At 46.4% G+C, this 21,427-nt stretch overlaps 1 protein-coding gene across 3 annotated transcripts in view; it reads left to right on the top strand.

Moving 5' to 3' along the window:
* Positions 1-814: 814 nt before the first annotated feature.
* Positions 815-21,427, top strand: part of LNX2 (ligand of numb-protein X 2) — a 225,137-nt gene continuing 204,524 nt past the window's right edge. For all 3 annotated transcript variants that reach the window (XM_082248497.1, XM_082248498.1, XM_082248496.1), the window contains exon 1: positions 815-976. The gene's annotated coding sequence lies outside the window, so the exon portion shown is untranslated. The remainder of the gene's footprint in view (positions 977-21,427) is intronic.

The raw sequence follows: 21,427 nt of genomic DNA, 5'->3' as shown, positions 1-21,427 counted from the left end.
TCAGGAAGGGGGAATCTGCACCACACAGTTTGGTTAGGGCGTGCCCAGGCACATCCTGTGCGTACGCCAATGCATGCGAGCAGGCAGGTAAGTGTATTTTATTCTAGAGGAGACATTGTATGCCTCTTTTGCAACAAAGCGCCTGCCTGCTTGCAGCCGGTGACAATAAAACTCTAGTTCCCCTGTAACAATAATTAGCATCACAAGAGCAACTCATGTTTTTTGCGCAATTTTTAAAAGAGCACAAAATTGCAGAAATATTAATGAAATAAAATAATATCATGACATATTAAAGGAGACGATGGTAATAATAAAGCAGACATGTTAGCCTTTTCCATTCCCCATCCCCCATTACTAGCCCAATGGTCCTGCATGGCTGCCTACACCATCTAAGAAAAAAAAATCAATTTCATCCCATCTGTCATAGCTAAGCACTGAGTATTAGTGCACATAATGAATTGCTGGCTGTGTGCTACTCATGCCTATGAATGGATAGATGCTAGAAATGCTCAGCTTTGTAGGGTGTGAGCGATCTCTCCATAGGCTGCCCATTGTAACTATGCAATGTATATGTGATGAGTCCAATATTCAGGTAGAGGGAGGGAAGGCTTGCACCATAACAGATGACATCACATAAGTGCACACTCCTCAATGAGCCCTAACCTGTCACTTCACCAGGCTACAGTTACTGCAGGTGCAGCCCAAAGCGCCCAGGACACGCTGATTGGCTGCGGTCTGCTGTCAGTCAAAGCACATCGGCTTTGTAGAGTGTAAGGGGGCGGGTCTGTGGGTTTCCCCGGTAACCATAGTCTGGGCTGAGCTGCAGCGGAGCCCTGGCAGGAGAGTGTGAGCAGCAGCAGCAGCAGCAGTAATAGGAGAGGAAGGAGGGGGACAGTCACCTCTTGTATTAGGAGACCAGGACTCTGGACAGTGCTGCTAGGACATGCATTGAGCTATGAGGACAGCAGACATTGGGGTGAGTGAACTTTTCTGTGTGTGGTTGGGTGGGGGAGGGGGGTGTAGGGGGCTTATTGATGTCATGGAGGGGGGGGGGGGTGCTGTTTCTGTGACATTGGGCTGGGCTGCTGCTCATCAAATGGACAAAACAGTCACCTAGCTTCCTGTCTGTATCCACAGCTGGGCTTTGTTCCTCTAGAAGATGTGACAGTCCTGGATGTGGACTGTGCATGGTGTGAGTGAACTTTCAGATGGTAAAGTCAGAGCATACATGGAGCATACATTGTCATCAGCCTGGCTTGGTGCATTGCAAAGTTCCTCTCTGAATCTCCAGGACACAAGCATGCACTGGAGCCAGGCCTGCAGCACATAGAAGAAGCATCATTGCACTGGAGGTGTGCTGGACATGCATGGTGCTCCTATGGCAAAGTGTCCAGCTGATTGCATAAGATTGGCAGAGCCAGCCTGGGACACCCAGTGATGAATGGCCACCCCTCCATTGATTGGCACTGGATGTCACTGGGAAGCCTTCATGCCTAATTGAATTCTTTTGTTGTGGTCTCCAGGCGCTGTAGCCAGCATCCCCCTTTGATGCAGTGGGTACCTGCAACACATAGCTTGTGCAGTGTTCGGAAGCAGGGGGTGATGGGGGGGAATGTTGGTGCTGTATTAGCAGTATGATTAACAAGTGATAATCAAGTGAGAGGTGCTGATGAAATGAGTGGGAAAAGACACACGGCTGAGCCGGTTTGTTATCCCCCCCCCCCACCCTCCCTTCTGTTGGACTGACTTGACCCGCATCATGTGGCATAGGGATGCTGCAACGAAGGGGTTAAACCTTCGCCCCCATGTGTGAAAACCACTGAAAGGATTCGCTTTCTCCTCCTGTAAGATGAGATGTGGCAGCTGCTGGTCCCGGGGTGCTCACGAGGGACTTGCAGGATTGGTGGCTGAGGTGTATACCCTGCTGCAGATCAGGGGGAAGGCGGCTGCCAAAACTCAGCTGACTTACGGAAACATTTATGTTGGCTGACTCTGAGGGCGACGTCAAACTTTCTGTGCTGCATTGCCCAGTGTTTTCCGTCATAAAACTGAAGTTAAAGCTGAACTCCGGGCACAAAATTGTTCGTTTAAATAAATTCCTCAATACCCACAAAGGTTTCATTTGACTTTGTGTGCACAAAATAAGTTTGCAGATCTGGGTATTACCTTGTAAAAGTAGTGGGGACATCATCACTGTGCTGTACATAGCCTGTGCAAAGTGTAGAGCTCAGCAGGCTCCACCCACTACAGGCTGTCTGCAGAAAACTACAGGAGGGGGGCGGAGCAAGACCAGTCACCCTGCACAAGGGGAGAGAGCAGCAGTGACCGGTCCTTGTTACAATAAAGGATAGGTTCACCTTTTGAACATTTTACACCTACAGTAAAACCTTGGATTGCGAGCATAATTCGTTCTGGAAACATGCTTGTAATCCAAAGCACTCTTATATCAAAGCAAATTTCCCCATAAGAAATAATGGAAACTCAGATGATTCGTTCCACAAGTCCTTCAGTTTATAGTCTATATACAAAGATTATAGCAATGTGATAGGTTGTGTAACCATAAAATGTCCATCCACAATATGCAGCTTTCCCAAGGGGATTAGAAGCAAAATCTAGCAGAGCTACAGAATATAAGAGAGATGAGAGGTGCCTCTAAGTGTAGCAATATGGTTACATTTAATGAAGGTTCAACATTTAGCAACTCACATGGTTGATGATTAAAATAGGCGCATCTAAGTATGCAGGCATCCGGGGTAAAGCTGTCCACATAGACCATCTTCTGAACCACCGGCTCTCACCACTGTCAGTCTGCAATCGTGACCAGGAAGAATAGCCTGCAGTAGAGTGATCTGAAAGTGAGGCTTTGAATCACTCGTGGAGTGCAGTGGGGAAGAGATTATGAAGATGGCTGTGCAGAGGACGGTCTATGTGGACAGCTTTACAACAGATGCCAGCATTCTTAGATGTGCCTGTTTTAATCATCAACCATGTGAGTTGCCAAATATTGAACCTTCATTAAATGTAACCATATTGCAACACCTTAGAGGCTCCTCTCTTTTTTTTAATACATGACGCTACTTGTATATCAAGACATCGCTTGTATATCAAGTCAAAATTTATTTAAAAAATTTGCTTGTCTTCCAAAGCGCTCTCAAACCAAGTTACTCTCAAACCAAGGTTTTACTGTATATTTAAAGTGATTGTAAAGTTTTGTTTTGTTTAAAAAAACAAACATGTTATACTTACCTCCTCTGTTCGGTTGGTTTTGCACAGAGTGGCTCGCATCCTCCTTTTCTCAGGCCCCCTTTGCTCTTATGATCCCTCCCTCCTGTTGAGTGCCCCCACAGCAAGCAGCTTGCTGTGGGGGCACCTGAGCCAAGTCACAGCTCCCTGTGTCCATTCAGACACGGAGCCGTGATCCTGGCCCCACCCCCTCTCTCTCCTGATTGGCTAACTGACTTTGACAGCAGCGGGAGCCAATCGTGCCGCGCTGCTGTCTCAGCCAATGAGGAGGGGAGCAGCTGAGAAACTCCTGCAACGTCGTTGGATAAATATGGGCTCAGGTAAGTATTAGGGGGCTGCTGCACACATAAGAATTTTTTTATCTTAAAGCATAGATTGCATTAGAATAAAAAAACCTTCTGCCTTTACAATCTCTTTATGATATAACATGTCCAAACAAAACCCCCTTTCCCCCTTAGATTGCCCTTACCTATGACAGCGGGCAGGGGTTCCTCTTGAATTTGAAATTGGTGCGGCTGTGCGGGACTTCACCCACACAGCTGCATAATTAATTCACAGGAATCTGTGAATGAATAAACTACAAGTCCCATCTACCATCTCAACAGAGGAACTTGTAATTTCAGTGGACTTCCAATGTTCTGATTAGCGCGCTCGTAGTCCACTTACACTTCTACAGCTCTGTAACTGGCAGTCCATATAGAAGTATGGGCACAGAGCTGCAGGCAGTGTCTGCAGGCGCTTGACGTTGCACCTGCAATCCACTGATCGTGTGTGCAATGCTCTGCAGGTGCCTATGAAAAAAAAATGCACATTTTTTTCCTGCAAAAATCTCTGCATTTATTTATTTTCTCATAAAGGTAAACTTAACCCCTTGGAGCCGACGCCTGCTGGCCCTTTAAGAGGTTTAGAATGCCGGGAGGCGGGGCTTATGGTCACGTGACCACCGGAATTGGCTGTCACGGCGGTCACATGATCAGAAAGGTCTCAAACTCAAGCAGCGTTTGGGAGCTTTCGGTTATCCGCGGTTAATATGCACAGGGCACGCGCTCTTGGCACAGCTGTATTTGCATTAAAGCAAGCAAATATGCAGCCGCTCGGCGCCAAGGCCCACCCACCGAGAGGCTGTATATTTGCATGTGCTCGGCGCCAAGAGGTTAATCTTTCATGTGGTTGTGAACGTTATTTTTATAATAAACAGGTTATACTTACCTGCTCTGTGCAGTTGCATTGCACAGAGCTGCCCTGAACCTCCTCTTCTGGGGTCCCCCATAGGCACTCATGGCTCTTCTTCACTGTGTGCCCCCATAGGAAGCCACATCCTATGGTGGCAGACCTCCGAACTTCCTTCTGAGTGGGCGGTGTGTGTCCCTAGTGTTCTTGTGCAATTTACATGCGATCCGGGTGCAATGCGATTTCTGTCAATTTATTTACATGGGCTAAAATCGCACTGGACTGAACCAAAAGTAGTGCATGTACCATTTTACAAAATGCACAGGAACCGGATTGAATGGTATCATACGATCCGGTGCAGACAATGCACTGTTTGTGACCTGCGTTTGGGGTGTCGGTAGGTTAGGGCTGACACCCACAGAAGATCGTAAGTGCAGTGCATTTTGAACATGGCGAGGTAAAACACGAAAGGAATGGGAGAGAAATTTTTTTTCCCTTGCAGTGGGACCCCCCTTGCACTGCAAGGGTTAAATTGTCATTTATGCCTAGGGCACTGGTAACAAGTACTTTTACCTAACTTATCCCTGGAGCTCCCTGCTTGTACAGCAAACCGGTGCTCCCTTCTTCTCCCTGCCTTGTGGATTGTCCCATGGTGTCATCCTGTACAGTGCAGGGCTATGTGGCAGCTAGGGCAGGTGGTATTACATGGAGGGAGCCTGTGGGAGCAAGGGATAAGGTAAGTAAAAAGTAATTTTCTCTGGTACCCTAAGCATGAACAAGACTGTACACTGTTTAGTGTGAGGGAAGCCCTACTGCAAGGGGGACGGGTCTTAGCGCCTGTTTGAATGAGCCCTAAGATTAGTGGTCTCCAAACTGGCCCGGGGGCCAGATGCGGCCCTTTGCTTGCTTTTATCTGGCCCATGAGGCACTTTTTCATTCACTGACCCAATGAAGGGGCACCAAATCTCCCATTAACACCAAAGATGGAGCACAATTCCTCCCAATGACACCAACAATAGGGCACAATTCCTTTCAATGGCACCAACAATTGGACCCAATGACACCAATAATGGGGCACAATTCCTCCCACTAACACTAAGGATGGAGCACAATTCTCCCACTGACACCAACAATGGGGAAAAATTCCTTTCATTGACACCAACAATTGGGCCCAATGACACCAATAATGGGGCACAATTCCTCTCAATGACACCAATAATGGGGCACAATTCCTCCCACTAACACTAACTATGGAGCACAATTGCTCCCACTGACACCAATAATGGGGAACAATTCCTCCCAAGGACTCCATCAATGGGACACAATTTCTTTCAATGACACCAACAATTGGGCTCAAAAACACCAATGATGGGGCACAATTTCTTCCACTGACACCAAAGATGGGGCATTGTTTTTCCCACTCATGTCGGGATCTTTTCTCCTCTCAATGGCCACAGTCTGGAGCCCCTAAAGTCTGAAGAACAGTAAACTGGCCCTTTGTGTACAAAGTTTGGAGACCCGTGCGTTGGATGAACCTAGTAGAAGGAAAAGGGAGCTGCTCTCCTTTTAAAAGCCTTGTTCCAATTTACAGGCAGTCCCGGGGTTACAAACCAAATAGATTCTGTAGGTTTAATCTTAAGTTGAATTTGAATGTAAGTTGGAACAGGTACATTTTTGTTTTAAAGTATCCAATACACAGACTGTTACACCTGGTTCCTACAGGCTCTAACGCGTTTCACTCCATACGGAGCTTATTTGTAGACTCTACAAAGCTTGTAGGAACCAGGTGTAACAGTTTCTGCATTAGATACTTCAATAAAATGGAAAAGGGTTTTAAATGGAGAGCAGTTTGCTTTTCTTTTTTTTAGATTTATCTAAGGGCTTACTTATGTGGGCACTAAGACCCATCCTCTGTACTGAGCGGCTTTTTGCTGCTTGTGTATCCACCTCGGAGCTGCACACAGGCAGCCTATAGAAGTGGATACAGATGAAGCGGTTGCACAGACATAGTTGCATGTCAAATGTTGACGTGGGTAGGAGTGAGTGTACAGATCCAAAGGTCTAAGGACAGGTAGGTTGCAATATTTTTTGTTTTGTTGTTAATTTTAGATTTATATTTAAAATTATTCTAAGGCTGCATTCACATGTCAGCTTATAATCGCGGGCAGAACCGCCGCGGTTCCGCCCGCGATTCGGAGATTTATTGCAAATCACGGGACGCCTAGCGTTGCCCGTTGATTTGCAATAGCCCCCCAAACGCCGAGCGATGTTGCCGCGATTTACGCCCGCCGAATCGCGGCAACATCGCGCAAACAAAATCGCGGGACGCAATACGCTCCAAAAAAGTACAAGAGCTTCTTTGGAGCGTATTGCGTCCCGCGATTTTGTTTGCGCGATGTTGCCGCGATTCAGCGGGCGTAAATCGCGGCAACATCGCTTGGCGTTTGGGGGGCTATTGCAAATCAACGGGCAACGCTAGGCGTCCCGCGATTTGCAATAAATCTCCGAATCGCGGGCGGAACCGCGGCGGTTCTGCCCGCGATTATAAGCTGACATGTGAATGCAGCCTAAAGCCTTGTTGTTGTTTTTATTTTTTTAAATAATAAACATGTTATACTTACCTCCTCTGTGTAGTGGTTTTGCACAGAGCAACCCAGACCATCCTTTTCTCTCCTGGCCCCTCCCTCCTGCTGTGGGGGCACCCAAGCAGGTGCGCTCCTGACCCGCAGCTCTGTGTGTCCATTCACTCATGGAGCCGTGGTTTGGCCCAGCCCCCTCCATCTCCTGATCCTGCCAATGGCTCCCGCTTCTGCCAAAAGCCAATCAGGAGTGTGAGTCCCAGGAGAGGCAAAGCTCTCTTGAGATCGCTGGATCGAGAGGGTGCTCGGGTAAGTATTAGGGGGGTCTTGGGGGCTCCTGCACAGAGAAGGTTTTTTTACCTACATGCATAGAATGCATGAAGTTAAAAAACTTTCTGCCTTTACAACCACTTTAATCTAGCCTTGTTTAAAAATACATTTGAAGAAATAAGTACTGCCATTGCTGACCCTTTTTCTAAAAATACTGGTACCTGCCAGTATATGGATTTTGTATTCGGCCCCATTTACACGGACGGACTGATCGGGCCCGCCTGTCAGTTTTTTAGTTAGACCTGATCAGACCATCCATTGTCCTCTGAATCGTCTAAAAACAGATGGATGGGAATCTGTCCCCCCTCTGTCTAGCGCAGGGGTCTTCAAGCTATTGCCCCCCCAGTTGTTCAGGAACTACAATTCCCATCATGGCTAGTCATGTCTGTGAATGTCAGAGTTTTACAATGCCTCATGGGAAATGTAGTTCTGCAACAGCTGGAGGGCCGTAGTTTGAGGATCCCTGGTCTAGTGGATCGGATGGCCGTCAGGTGTAAATGGACAGGCGATCCGTTTACTTCCGACCACCCATAGAGGACAGCAGGCTGTGTCTGTATCTGCTCTGCATACGCAGGGCAGACAAGCCATCCGCCTGAGCAGCGGGGGTCAGAGGACAGATTGGGCAAACTTCCAAAGTTTACATGTCAGGTCAGGGTCCATAGTCTAAGGCGACTTTGGACCCTGAGCCATACCAAGCATGTAAACTTTTCCAGGTCTGTATTTAATAAAGTATTAAAGTCACTAGATCAGCATTACGGCAAGACAACCAGCATTTTCAGAAGGAGGATTCAGCAATGTCTACCTACATATTCTCTTAGAAACCAGTTTCCTTGAACCACTTCACTATCGGCGTATGTTTGAAACCAGCAGAGCAATGGCTGTGGTGTTCTGGAACACCACTTTAAAACGACACTTACTCTCCATTGTGTGTGTGCATGCTCTGCGTGTATACAATGCTTATGATCAAAAATTTGTGATAAAAGAATTAGATCACCTCGAGAAATGTACTTTCCAAAAGGGGTCATTTTGGGGGTGTTTTTGTACTGTACTAGCATTTATCTTTCATATTATTTAATAACAGAAAGTAAGAGAGTTTGTTTTCTAAACTTTTGGATATTTTTTTTCTTTATTCTTTTCTTCATAAGGTAAAAACAGTGTTTATTAAATACCACCAAAAGAAAGCAATGTCTGCCCCAACATAATATAAAATAGGGATCGACCGATTATCGGCAAAGACGATATATCGAGGGCCAATATGCACTTTCCCCGATATATATCGGAATCGGCCTTTTGATTTACCGATATTTAGTGAAAGTGCATGTACCGGGGTGATGCCTGCAGCTAGAGGCATCACCCCGGTACCGGTGTCCATAGCCGATGGTCGGCTGTCTTGTAATGACAACCAATGCGGCTGAGAAGCTGCTCGGCTGTCATTCCAAGGAGTGGGAGGGGACGTCCCCCCCCCCCTCCCGCCGCCTTCCGCGGCTTGCCCGGGTCTCCTGTCCCACCGGGAGACCCGGGCATCCTTCCTTCACCGCCGCCGTCTGACCGGGTCTCCATCTGCACCGCCGCTGTCTGACCGAGTCTCCGTTTCTTTGAATTCTGCGCCCACAAGTACCCAGAAGTGATGTCATGACATGACATCACTTCCGGGTACTGGCGGCGCTGAATTCAAAAACTTACAGCATTCAAAACAGCCAAACTTGGCGTTTTGAATGCTTTAAGTGCAGAGGAGGGGTTTGGGGTCTTTTAGACCCCCAGATCCCTCCACCACAGTACCTGTAGACATAAAAAAAAAAAAAAAATGTTAATGTCCGAAAATATCGTCAGATATCGGCCGATACCGATATCTGATGACCAAAATATCGGTATCAGTATCGGCGGTAAAAAAACTATATCGGACGATCACTAATATAAAATTCATTCTGCACAAATAATTGTCAGTCAAACTATCGCAGCACTGAAAATTGAAAAAAATGGCCTGGTAATTAAAGGGTTTTATAGGCTGGTACTCAGGTGAATTATTTTTCAGTGAACACATAACTGGATTAAATTATTTATCTACCTGGAATTGGCTATTGGTTGAGCAACTGTAGCATCAAAGCATGCATTGTCTGTGCCATGAAATGTATAAGTAGACCTGTTTGTATTGCTTGCACCTAGAAGCTAAGTTCCTGGCTGTGATATAGATTCTTTCCTCATAAGGTTCCTTGAATCCTGTTTTGTGGCTGCAGACGTGATGCTGCCTGCCTGTGCTGCTCTCCGGTTCCTCCTCCCCTCTCCATAGACCTAAACTTGCTAAGTTGGCAGAGCCGACCTTGCAAATTTATAGAGTGCTCTGCAATGCTTGGAAGATATGCTGCCCTGAGGCTCTACACGTCTGACTGCCCTCTAATGACTATGGACAGCCTGCGGGTGCTTTGAAGAATGCCAATGCTTGGCCCTCCTAAGTGGAACTCTTTCAGCCTAAAAGTTTATTTCATTTATTTATATAGACGCAGAGGTTCATTGTGCAATTCTTTCTCTGCTTCATCGTAGGAATGAGTGTTAGGTTTCAAATATTCTTCCTAAGATCATGCAAAATAATGGTTGGTTTTGTAACTTACATTTGGTAAGGTTGCGGAGTACCAAAGGAAATAGTGTACTCAACCGTTGTTTCAGCGCTTGTAGAGATAATTGACTGTCTCTACACAAAATCTTGGGTGATCTCTCTCGATGCAACAGGGTGCCCAATCCAAAGTCTACTTGAGTGACATGTGGATGATCAGGTTGATTGTGTGGAGTTCTGAAAAGAACACTAGTGATGTTAGTAGAGGTGGCCATAGGTCTAAGCGGTGTATGTTCTCTGGAGGTGTTGGATGTTTGTATGAAAGGTCCAGGACACTCATCCTTCCTTATGAAGTACATTTTATTGTAAGTTAAACACCTTATGACACGTTTTAGGCTGTCGGCTGTCACTTCTTCAGATATTGGGTGTCAACACAAATTTTTCCAGAGGTTTCAGTAGGTGATCAGCAGTGAAGATCTTCGGAAATCTCCATTGAGTTTACACCACTTGGACCCACGTGTGCCTCTGTAATATCATGACTGTTGAGAAGCATAGGCTCATTTATGATCAACTAATAAACTGATACCTTGCCCCCAAAAAGACACAGTAGCTGAATAAAGAGGTTGTAACCCCCAGGGAAACCAACCCCCCCCCCCCCCAAAAAAAACCTGTAAGACAAAGACATAATGAGCTAGTATGCATCGCTAGTATGCATGTGTCAGCTGTATGGTTTCCCTTAAAGGGCCAGTTGTTTCTGGAGTGTGCTACATACAGAGTGCAGGATTCAGGAGTGTTTTATGTACAGAATGCAGGGTTCAGGGGTGCGCTACGTACAGAGTAACAGGGTGTGCAACCTCAACCCCAACTCCTCCCCAACTGGCCTGGCTCTAGTACCTCCCTGTGTAGGTGGTCCTGCCTTGCTTTGCAGGAAGATCATTCTCTCCATCAGACTCTGGAGATATGTCCCCAATGTGAATGCGTGCAGGGATCTGTTAGATCCAGGGGGCCGCAGAGAACAAAGCTATCCCTTGTAAACACAGAAGGCTTCCAAGGTTTATAAGTGACAGAGGAGATCGGAAGCAGAGGGTGAGACCCAGAGGTGGCGGAATGGAGTTCCACCACATTCCAGCTGCAAAACTGGATGCAAGGGCCACATGACAAGGCCTGGAGGGCCTGATTCGGCCTGCGGGCCTTGTGTTTGACATATGTGCCTTAGAACAAAGCCCTCCAGCGGCACTTGCACACTGCTGAGACAGCTGACATCTTCCCTGCTGTTTCTTCTGGGCTCACGGCGACGTGAGTGGCGATGGCATCCCTTCTGCACATGCGTGCGGGAGCCACCAGTCACGGCAGAGGGCTCTGAAGAAATGGCACGGGCGGCTGTTCCTTCAGAGCACATGCGCCGATGACGTCATTGGCGGCGTATATAGTAAATATCTCCTAAACGGTGCAAGTTTAGGAGATATTTACAGTACCTCTAGGTAAGTCTTATCAGACATCCCAACCTGCAAAAACTAATTTCAATTTTTCTGAGAGTTATTAAAGGAACACTATAACCACCATGACTACTTCAATGATTTGAAGTGGTCATGGTGGTATGAGTCCGAAACACTGCACATGCTGGGATATTTACAATTATGTGCTGGGGGCTAGTTGAACCCCTAGCACATGTGACTTAGGCAGCCAAAAAATGTCATGTCCTTGTTCATACATGTATGAACAAGGACATGACATTTTATTATGACAGAACACAACTAGTTATTAAAAAACATATTGCAACAATTTACACACACAAATGCACAGACTGATCATGTGAAAGGGGCCTAAGGCTGCTTTCACATGGATGCACTGCGGTTTACCTGTACCTCAACCAACCTCAATCTTCACTTCAGAAGTGCTGCTGCTGTCCCCCAGATGAGTATAGCTGGTGGCTGCTGCTGGTTGTCCGCCAGGACTGGTACTCCTGTCTGATACTGTTGGCTGGTACTGTTGGCGGGTACTGCTGGCTGGTACTACTGGCTGGTACTGCTGGCTGGTACTGCTGGTTGGTACTGATGGTGGGTACTGCTGGTGGTTACTTCTGGCTCCTCTCAGACACAAATGGAGTGTGAGAGGAGCAGGGCGGGAGGAAGCATGCGGCTGCATATACAGAGATACAGAGCCAATGCTTCCTGTATCGCTCACAGGTGGAGTGCATGTGATATCACTCCGCCTGTGACAGGAGCTCGAACTATAAAGGAAGCATCAGCTCCGTTCTTCACAGTAAGGGCTGCTCCGGCTGACAGCCGGGATATCTCGCGGCACTTGCGGGTGTCAGGGAGCCGCAGCCCAAATGCAGGAGACTCCTGCACCTCGCAGGAGACTTGGAATGTCTGCCTTCTTATAGGCTTACCTATAGGTGCAACCAAACCAGGAAAGTTGACTTCCTCTTTAGGTTGGAAATAGGGCAAGGCCACAGCTTTATTGAACTTGGCACAAGTAACAACTTTCCAAATGTACCAAACAACAATGGCAGTCACAGTTCTACTGTGAGAATCCATAAAACATAAACTCACATAGTCTAAGAGGCCTGTCCTTACCATCAGTGCCAGACAGACATTAGACTGACCCCAGAATTTAACTTGAGGGCATAGCCCATAAAGCAACATCATTTGCTGGCAATGTCAAAAACGCCAATAAAGCTGTGACAAAACATCGCAGGGGGGCTCAACTCTTGTAACAGCTGAATCTCCTCAGAGCAGTTGGATGTGCCCCAGTGTAGTCTTTTCTAGAGTTCAGGTTCCACCCAGTCACCTCAGGTCTTTGTAGTCAATCCTAAGGGAGCTATTTAAAGCGGAGTTCCACCCAACAGTGGAACTTCCGCTTTAGGTGGTCCTACCCCCCTGACATGCCACATTTGGCATGTCATTTTTTTTGGGGGGGAGCGGGTACCTAGTTTTGACAGGTACCCGCTCCTACTTCTGCTCGGGAGCGCCGCGGCGCCCTGAGCGGAAGTTCTCCTCTCCCCCTCCCTCCCTGCAATCTTCTGGGACATGTCAGAGGTCCCAGAAGATTGCCGGCCAATTAGGACGCATAGCGCAACTCGCGCATTCGCAGTGCGTACCCGGCTGTGAAGCCGCAAACTGTCACAGCCGGGTGCCCACACCAGTGATGCCGGCGCCGCAGAGCAGAGTGGGAGAAGAGTGAGGCTTCGGGCGTCCGCATCGATGGACTGTGGGACAGTTGAGTGTGTGTTTAGGCTGGAACTCCGCTTTAACTTCTTTTTTAGGCTCACACCCACAGTGATGCCATGCTTCCAGCAGTCAAGGCTCCCTTTCCCTAAAGGAGGTTTAAGGGGCCTTCAGTAGTGGTATTTCCAAACTCTGTACATAGGAATTAGCAGACAGATATTTGAGGATATATTCCATTTTTTCCGTGTTTTAGAAGTACTGTCATTACTTTGGAATTAACCCCAGTTCCTCTTTCCTGTACAGTGACTCCACACCATTTCCTGCTCATTTTTATGGGTTTTTATGTGCGTTATCAACAATTGTGTGTTTTCATGTGTTGCCATTGTCATCAGTAGGCTCAACAATGCACGCTGGTGCAAAAAGACATCCACACAGATGTGATCTAGCACTATTTGAAACAATGAACAAACCTGTGTTAGTGCTGTGTGTAAAAAAAAAAAAAGCGTAGGTGTCAGTGGTCTGATTTGTGTAGAAAGAATTGCACTGCTCAATACTAAATATAATGCTGTAGCTTTTAAATCATACCTTGAAATAATTGCATTGTTGTTTTCAGATGCTAGCATAAGGACATATAGCATTGAAGAAAGAGCCAATGGGATTAATTTACTAAAGGCAAATAGACTGTGCGGTTTCACTCTGCAAGGACAGTTGCTCCAGAGCTTAGTAAATGAGGTAAAGCTCAACTTTGCAAAGAATACCCAATCACATGCAAGAAAAATAAGAAAACAACATTTTTGCTTGCACTTGATTGGATGATGAAAGTCAGCAGAGTTTCTGCTCATTTAATAAGTTCTGGGGCAACTGCTATTACAATGTGCAACTGCAGTTTGCAAAGTCTATTTGCCTTTAGTAAATCAACCCCTATGTGTTTTGTAATATCTGCTTTGGTTGTTTTTGACCATTGTGTGCATCTGCAAATGCGTCACTCTGCCTATTTAGGACTATTTCCCTCATTGACACTCACCTTCTCCATGTTCCCTGGCCCGCCATTTGTCTTAAAGTGGTTGATAAATAAGTAAGGTCTTTATATAATCCTCCTTGTCTCATAACGGTAGGTGCTCCTGTGTCTGTGTTTTTATTAAAAAAAAAAAATGCAGTATATACCTCATTTTAGAGTGCCAAGCGGCACTTACGTGACCAGCTCACTCTTTCCTCTTCCCATCTGACAGATGCAGAGGGCAGGGCCGGGGATTCCTGACTGACGTCAGTCGGAAGGAAAGGAAGAGAGAGCCTGCCGGGCACGTGAGCGCCTGTCGGCACTCTGAAATGAGGTATATACTGTAATTTTTGAATAAACACAGACACAGGAGCACCTATCGTTAGGAGACAAGGAGGATTATATATATATATATGATATAAAATGTTATTTCAGCATTAAGAGGGGAGGGCCCTGACATAGGAGCTGACAGGCTGGGAGGGAGGAGGAGAGGAGGACAGGAGAGCTGCAGATGACGGAGGCACGTAAACTGACCACAGTGTCATGACACGGCAGCCATGATACACCGTGGTCAGTTTTAACCACTTAAGCCCCGGAAGATTTTACCCCCTTCCTGAGGAGGGGGTATTTTGCGATTCGGCACTGTGTGACTTTAACGGACAATTGCGCGGTCGTGCGACGCTGTACCTAAACGAATTTGATGTCCTTTTTTCCCCACAAACAGAGCTTTCTTTTGGTGGTATTTGATCACCTGTGCGATTTTTTGATCAAGCGCTATAAACAAAAAAAGAGTGTCAATTTTGCAAAAATAACAATATTTTTCACATTTTATATATGAAATTCCCAAAAAAATGTAAAAATCAAAATTTTTTAACATTTTAGGCCAATTTGTTTTATGCTACATATTTTTGGTAAAGAAAATCGCAAAAAGCGTATTTTAATTGGTTTGCGCAAAAGATATTGAGTTTACTATCTAAGGGAAAGATTTTTGTCATTTTTGTTGTTTTTTTTTTAACGCGTAATGGAGGCAATTTGCGATTTTTTTTTTTGCGGGGCTGCGACATTGCGGCGGACAGATCGGACCCTTGACTGACATTTTTGACACTTTTGGGGTTACCAGTGACATTACTACAGTAATCAGTGCTATACATATGCACTGTTACTGTAAAATGACACTGGTAGTGAAGGGGTTAACTTTATTTGAGAGGGAGGGGTGGTGTGTGTCCCTAGGGGCGTGATTATTACTGTGATTGGCTGTGGCTTGAGGTGTAGGAACAGTGATCAACGGTCCTACATAGTAGAACCGTATGATCACTGTTCTTACACAGGGGAGTAAGAACAGTGATCATACGGAATGACAGGCGGCTTTGTTTACATCAGCCGCCTGCCTTTCTCCCGCTGTCACGGACGATCGCGAGTGCCCGGCGGACATCGGGTCCGCCGGGCACACGCGCGGGGGGTCCATGACCGAGCGGGAGCGCGCCTCCGGCGGCGCGCGCTCGCTCCCCAGAGCCTCACAGGCTAGTGACGTACCCATACGTCACTTTGCCTGTGAGGGGCTGACCGCCACAGTATATGTACTTGCAGCGGTCGGCAAGTGGTTAAGGAGGGGAGGGCATAGCCAGGCAGGATCAGCCAGGTATTTCAGGTGATACAGGGGGATAAATTACACAAAACAAACACTGTGCTGTATAACATGCTTTAGGGCCCTTTCACACGGGTTTTCCGATTAGGTCCGTTTTTCAGGCGGACCTGATCGGATGCTCCGTGCACCCCTATGGAGCAGCGGATGTCAGCGAGTACATCTCCGCTGACACCCGCTGCTATCCGTTCCGATCTTGTCCGTGAAATCCAGACGGATTGAAACCATATTTTCCATCCGTCTGAAGGATCGGATAGGATCGGATGAAAACGGACAGACAGTCTGTTTTCATCTGATCTCCCATAGAGGAAAGCGGGCATCTGACAGGTCTGTCTCTGCAAAGTAAGGACCTGTCATCGGCCTGCTCAGCGGGGATCGGCAGATCGATCCCCCGCTGAGCGAAATAGAGTCCGCCGGGCGGAAAGCCCATGTGATAGGACCCTTAGGGAACAGGATCCAATTATTTTTTTTTAGGTTAACAAACACTTTAAGCCCCCGTTCACATTGACTGTGGCTTTGAAATCGTGCAACTTCATCTGAAATCGCAACTTTGAAGACATCTGTGCAGCTTCATGCACAGATGTCTATTCAAGTCGCACCTGAAATCGCCAAAAGTAGTGCATTTACTACTTTTTAAAATCGGTGCGGCACCACAAAGTTAGCGTCAAGCTGATTTGAACAGTGCAATTGCCCACAAAAGGATGTGGCATCTTGCGACTTGACCTGTCAAATCGAATGACAAGTCGTTCCAATGTGAACGGGGGCTAACAGAGCGTATTGGAACGTGATTATCCATGGCTGAACTGGAATTTTCCCCTCATGTTTTTTTTTTTTTTTTTAGAGTATCACAAGAAGTAAGGCTCAGGGTTTTCGGACACCTGGGAGGGACAGGTACATTGTCCAGCCCCACTGCCAGCAGCCTGTTAAAATCTATGACGGGCTGAAATATTCAGGGGCAGGAAGTACTGACGTCCAGGGCCATATGCGTTCAGAGATGCATGCCCCAAGGCAGAATTCTTTATCAGGGCCAAAATCGTCAATAAAACCTGAAAGTGGGACTGTCACTTTCCCCATTTTATCTAAAATGAAAATATCTTGTCTGGAAATAACTTTAATTGGTGTCCAAATTGGTTAATTAACAAATAAAATAGAATGTATGAGCCAAGCAAATCTAGGAGTGAGCATATATTATACATTGCCCTTGGCAGCAGTAGAAAAGGCTATGAGATATTAGGTGACAGCTGAAATCATTTTATAGATAAATTGTGTGCATGGCCCTTAGGTTGAAACTGAACTTTAAATAATCAGCCAAGTCAGCAGCTGAGCAGCAAGGAGCTCCAAAGCTGAAATAGTGGTGTCACTTGGTGTCCCCTGCCTGGTTAAACAATGTAGGAGAAGGTTTGTGAGCCATAAGGCTGGCTAAACAGAGTTCCAAAAGATTTACCTAATAAAAGCATTCACATACTGTGTATGTCTTTTAACAATGTATTTCCTTTTGAAAAATGTTTTCCGCTTTGATATCTATATTACACTAACTGAATTAAACTCTATACTTTCTATAACCTGTCACTTCTTGCTCATGTGAATAAAAAATTGAGTGATTCTGCTGGTGATTGTCACTTCCTCTGACAGGCAGGGCCAGATCTAGCCTGTCTGATGTTGGGGTGCAGTAAAAAATGTCAGGGGGGCAGAGGAGGTGGGTCAGCAGGGCAGTATTCGGAAGTCAGTAGGGTAGTATACAGGGGGTCAGCAGAGCAGAGGACAGGGATCATCAGTTTGTATGGAGTGTACAGAGGCTAGTAGTCTATTGGGCAATGTACAGTGGGTTAACAGGGCAGTGTACAGGTGTCAGCAGGGCAAAAGACAGGAAGCAGCCAATAGTGTACAGTGGGTCAGCAGGGCAGTGTACAGAGGGTCAGCAGGGCAGAGGATAGAAGGTCAAAAGGGGTACATGAGTCATTAGGGCAGTGTACAGAAAGTCAGCAGGGCAGAGGACAGGGGTCACTGCTGGCAGATCACTCAGCAGAGCTTTTTCTCTATATTCCCTTACAGACACAACTCCAATCTGCACACTGTGTAGCTGGTTACTGCAGCTGCAATGCTGTACTGATCTGGGGATTTCACAAGTCAGAACTGCAACATAGCAGCCAGCTACACACTGCAGGCAGAGGCTGTGTCTGTTAAGAAATCTAATCTCAGCTATGTGGGGAGGAGGATCTCCGCTGCGTCCTGTGCTCAGATTTTTAGCAGTGCAGGGATTGGAGGAGGAGCTCAGTGGTCTGAGCACAGCATCTATGGGAGGCAGGTTTGGGGGGGGGGGGGTAATACACAACTGAAAACCTAGGGGGGTACACAACTGAAATCTGAGGGGAGCGTTGGCCACCCCAGCATCTCCTAGATCCAGCAATGCAGACAGGGTGACAACTCTAAGGTCTCATTTGTACTAGTGATTTTAGGTCCAGCAGCAGATTCCTGCAGCAAGAATCTGCAGATTCTTGTGACTGGAGTGAAAGGTGCTTCTGGACAGCTGCGGCTGCTCAGCATGTATCCACACATCTGGCAGTTAACTGCAGTAGGTACAGATGATCAGTCCTGTACACAGTCTGGCTGAGATTGAGTATAGCTAATTAAAGCCAATAGTGGAACTTACACTCATTTGCTTCCCCCCCCCCCCCCTCTAGTGCCACATTTTGCAATTTCAGGGGGAGGGGGAACGGGTACCTGTTTTTGACAGGCACCCTTCCCCACTTCCGGGAGACAGCACCTCGGCGCTGTCCACCGTAAGTTCGGTCCTCCTTCTCCTTCCCCCGCCGCCGACCCCATGAGAATGTGCAGCGCGCTTCGCGCATGCGCAGTAGGGCACCAACTGTGAAGCCGAAAGGCTTCATTTCCTGGTTTCCCTTAGAAAGAATGGCGGCGGCAGCATCCGGCAGCCGCTCCAAGAATCGGCTGGGGTGGTGACATTGCAGGCTCCCTGGACAGGTAAGTGTCTATATATTAAAAGTCAGTAGCTACAGTATTTGTAGCTGCTGACTTTTTAAATTTTTTTTCCTCCAGGCTGAACTTCTTTTTGAAGGTAAGAAAAAAAATCTTTGTTTAATCAGCAAAGAGGACAGAGAAGGCAGTAAAGGGAAAAAACTGGTCATAGATAGACTGAATTTCAGGCAGATATAAAATATGTGGTTCTGTAATCAGTAATGGAAAATTAAATGTATTTTTTATTTCAAGAAGTGCACATACTTGAATTTGATTTGCTAGTAGCTTTTTGCAGTCCCTCTACAGCAGAGCTCAGACAAACTGTTTAAAATTGGAATACAAGTGTAGCACTACTCCCTTGGGAGCTGCTGGTTATGGGTTCCCCTGGGTTACCCATAGCAACAGCATGACAGTTCAACATCTTCCCAAGTGTTTTAGCTCAGTCAGGAAACAGTCCAGTAGCTTTGGTTTTTGTGTTTTTATTGAGAACTTGGGTAGGAGAAGGGAATGACTGGGATACTCCAACTTGTATAACTATGCAAAATCTGCTGGGACGACTGAATATTGCTGAATGCGGCGAGGCCGCTGCTTCACCTTGTCAGTAGCAGTGAAGAAGTAGTTAATGAACTATCGAGATAAACTGGGCAGACCCTAAGGCAAATCTCCTGGTATTCATGGACACTGTTTTTCCCGAGAGACTCTGCCAGCAGCTCCACTGTCAGCACTTTGAATCCTCTGCAGCTCAGCTCCACACCCGGTTCATTAGGCCAACCGCCTAAGACCACTTTCCTCTCACACTGCAGGAGGAGAGACAGCCGTCCACCTCCTCCTGGGACTCTGCTTCCCGCCAAAGACACCCTGTCACATGTCCCCTCCGTATTTATGGTCAATCCCAGTTTGCATTGCAGGAATGCCCTCCCACTGGGACTGTCATAAAACCTGATGTGTCACTGGCTGGGTTTCTTCCACTATCCAACAAGCTCCCTCATTGGATACAATGGGGACATCCCTCAGACCCAGTGAATCACACCTGGAAACATTTGACAGGCAAATTAATAGATCAGACTCCCCTGATAAGCAGCAGGAGCAATAGATGCTTTTTCCTAGCACCTACCTAGGAGGGTGCTACACAAGTAAATTAACCGCTTGCCGACCGCCCTATGCAGATATAGAGCGGCTTGGCTGCGCGCGGTCTCGGCAGAGCACGCGCGCTGCCAGAACCACGCTCCCGCTGTGTTTAGACACAGCGGGAGGTGGGCGTGGGAGGACCGGTGGCGATCGCCGCCGGCCTCCCGCGGTCGTCAGAGAAACTGACAGAAGACCCGCTTGCTTATGTAAACAAAGCAGACGGATCTTCTGTCACACAGGCAGAGAGAGATCAGGAGTTTCAGCTAAGCTACAACCACAATCTCTCTGTGCCTGTCACATAGCCCTCCCCCCCCCCCCCCCCCCAGTGAGTAAGCACGGTTAGGCATACATTAACCCCTTTGGTCACCAACGCTATAACTTTTGTGCAAACCAATTAAAATATGCTTTTTGGGATTTCTTTTTACCAAATATATAGCAGAATACAAATTGGCTTAAAATGATAAAAACATTTGATTTTTTTTATTTTTTTTATTGGGAATGTTTTATAGCAGAAAGTAAAAAATATTTTTTTCCAAATTGTCTCTCTTTTTTTGTTTATAGCGAAAAATCTAAAAACTGCAGAGGTGATCAAATACCACCAAAATAAAGCTCTATTTGTGGGGATAGACATCAATTGTATTTGGGTATAGCGTCACGCGACCTCGCAATTGTCAGTTAAAGCAACGCAGTGCCGAATCGCAAAAAATGGCCTGGTCATTAAGGGGGTAAAATCTTCCGGAGCTGAAGTGGTTAAAATCAAATCTTTATTATTTTGTGGGAATATCATGGTGTGGGCAGATTTCTGCCAGTCACAGGCTGTGTCATGCCCCTCCAGCCTGTGTCTTATAATAACAGCAAGGTGAAGCCTCCATTAATTTACATGTAAATTCTTGCCCCCCATTGTGTTTAGCTGATTAGTGGGCATGGAGGAGGAGGGAGGAAGTGGGCTTTCATTGACCACTGTGTATGTGCCCACATGTGTGACCATGTATAGTCACATGGGCTGCTCAGATGTGATAGGGAGGAAATGCTCAGCATATAAACTGTGAGCATGTGCAGAGTTGTCACCACAGCTGCAGAATCCCTGGCTGAATTGGGGACATGGTGAGAAGGGGGAGGTAGAGAACAGCAAGATCAACCAGGTTTTTTGCAGAACACAGAAAACAAATCTCATTATGACTGAGTGAGTATGAACAGCATGTAATACACCATTTATTGATAGTTTTTTTATGATGTTGGTTTAGTGACACGTTAGAGCTTCACCATGTGAGTACAATCCAAACCTTCATTCAACAATCTAATTTCTAAATGTGTGCCAACCTCTTTTGACCACAATCTCCCTTTTCTACCCAGGATATGCTTTACATTTTCTACTTATCGCCTTTAACCGATGCCACCTCTTCTATGCTGTAATATCTGGTATTTATTGCAGCCTCAAACGTTTTTTTTTTTTTGATTGTAGGTTTCTGATAAAGTGAAATGAGATGAGGCTTATCATTTATAAATGGATTAATGCAACATAATGGAACCTTTTCTCTCAGTCTGTAGTATTGTGTATTTTCATATTTTCCCCAATAAAGTCAAGTCTACTACTAGCCATACACAGCCAGATTTCTTGTTCTACTTGAGGGCTAAATGATAGAA

The sequence above is a fragment of the Pelophylax lessonae genome, assembly GCF_965119305.1.
Source record: "Pelophylax lessonae genome assembly, chromosome: 2".
Taxonomy (NCBI): domain Eukaryota; kingdom Metazoa; phylum Chordata; class Amphibia; order Anura; family Ranidae; genus Pelophylax; species Pelophylax lessonae.
The sequence above is the reverse complement of the archived record's forward strand: the minus strand, read 5'-3'. Positions and strand labels throughout refer to the sequence as shown.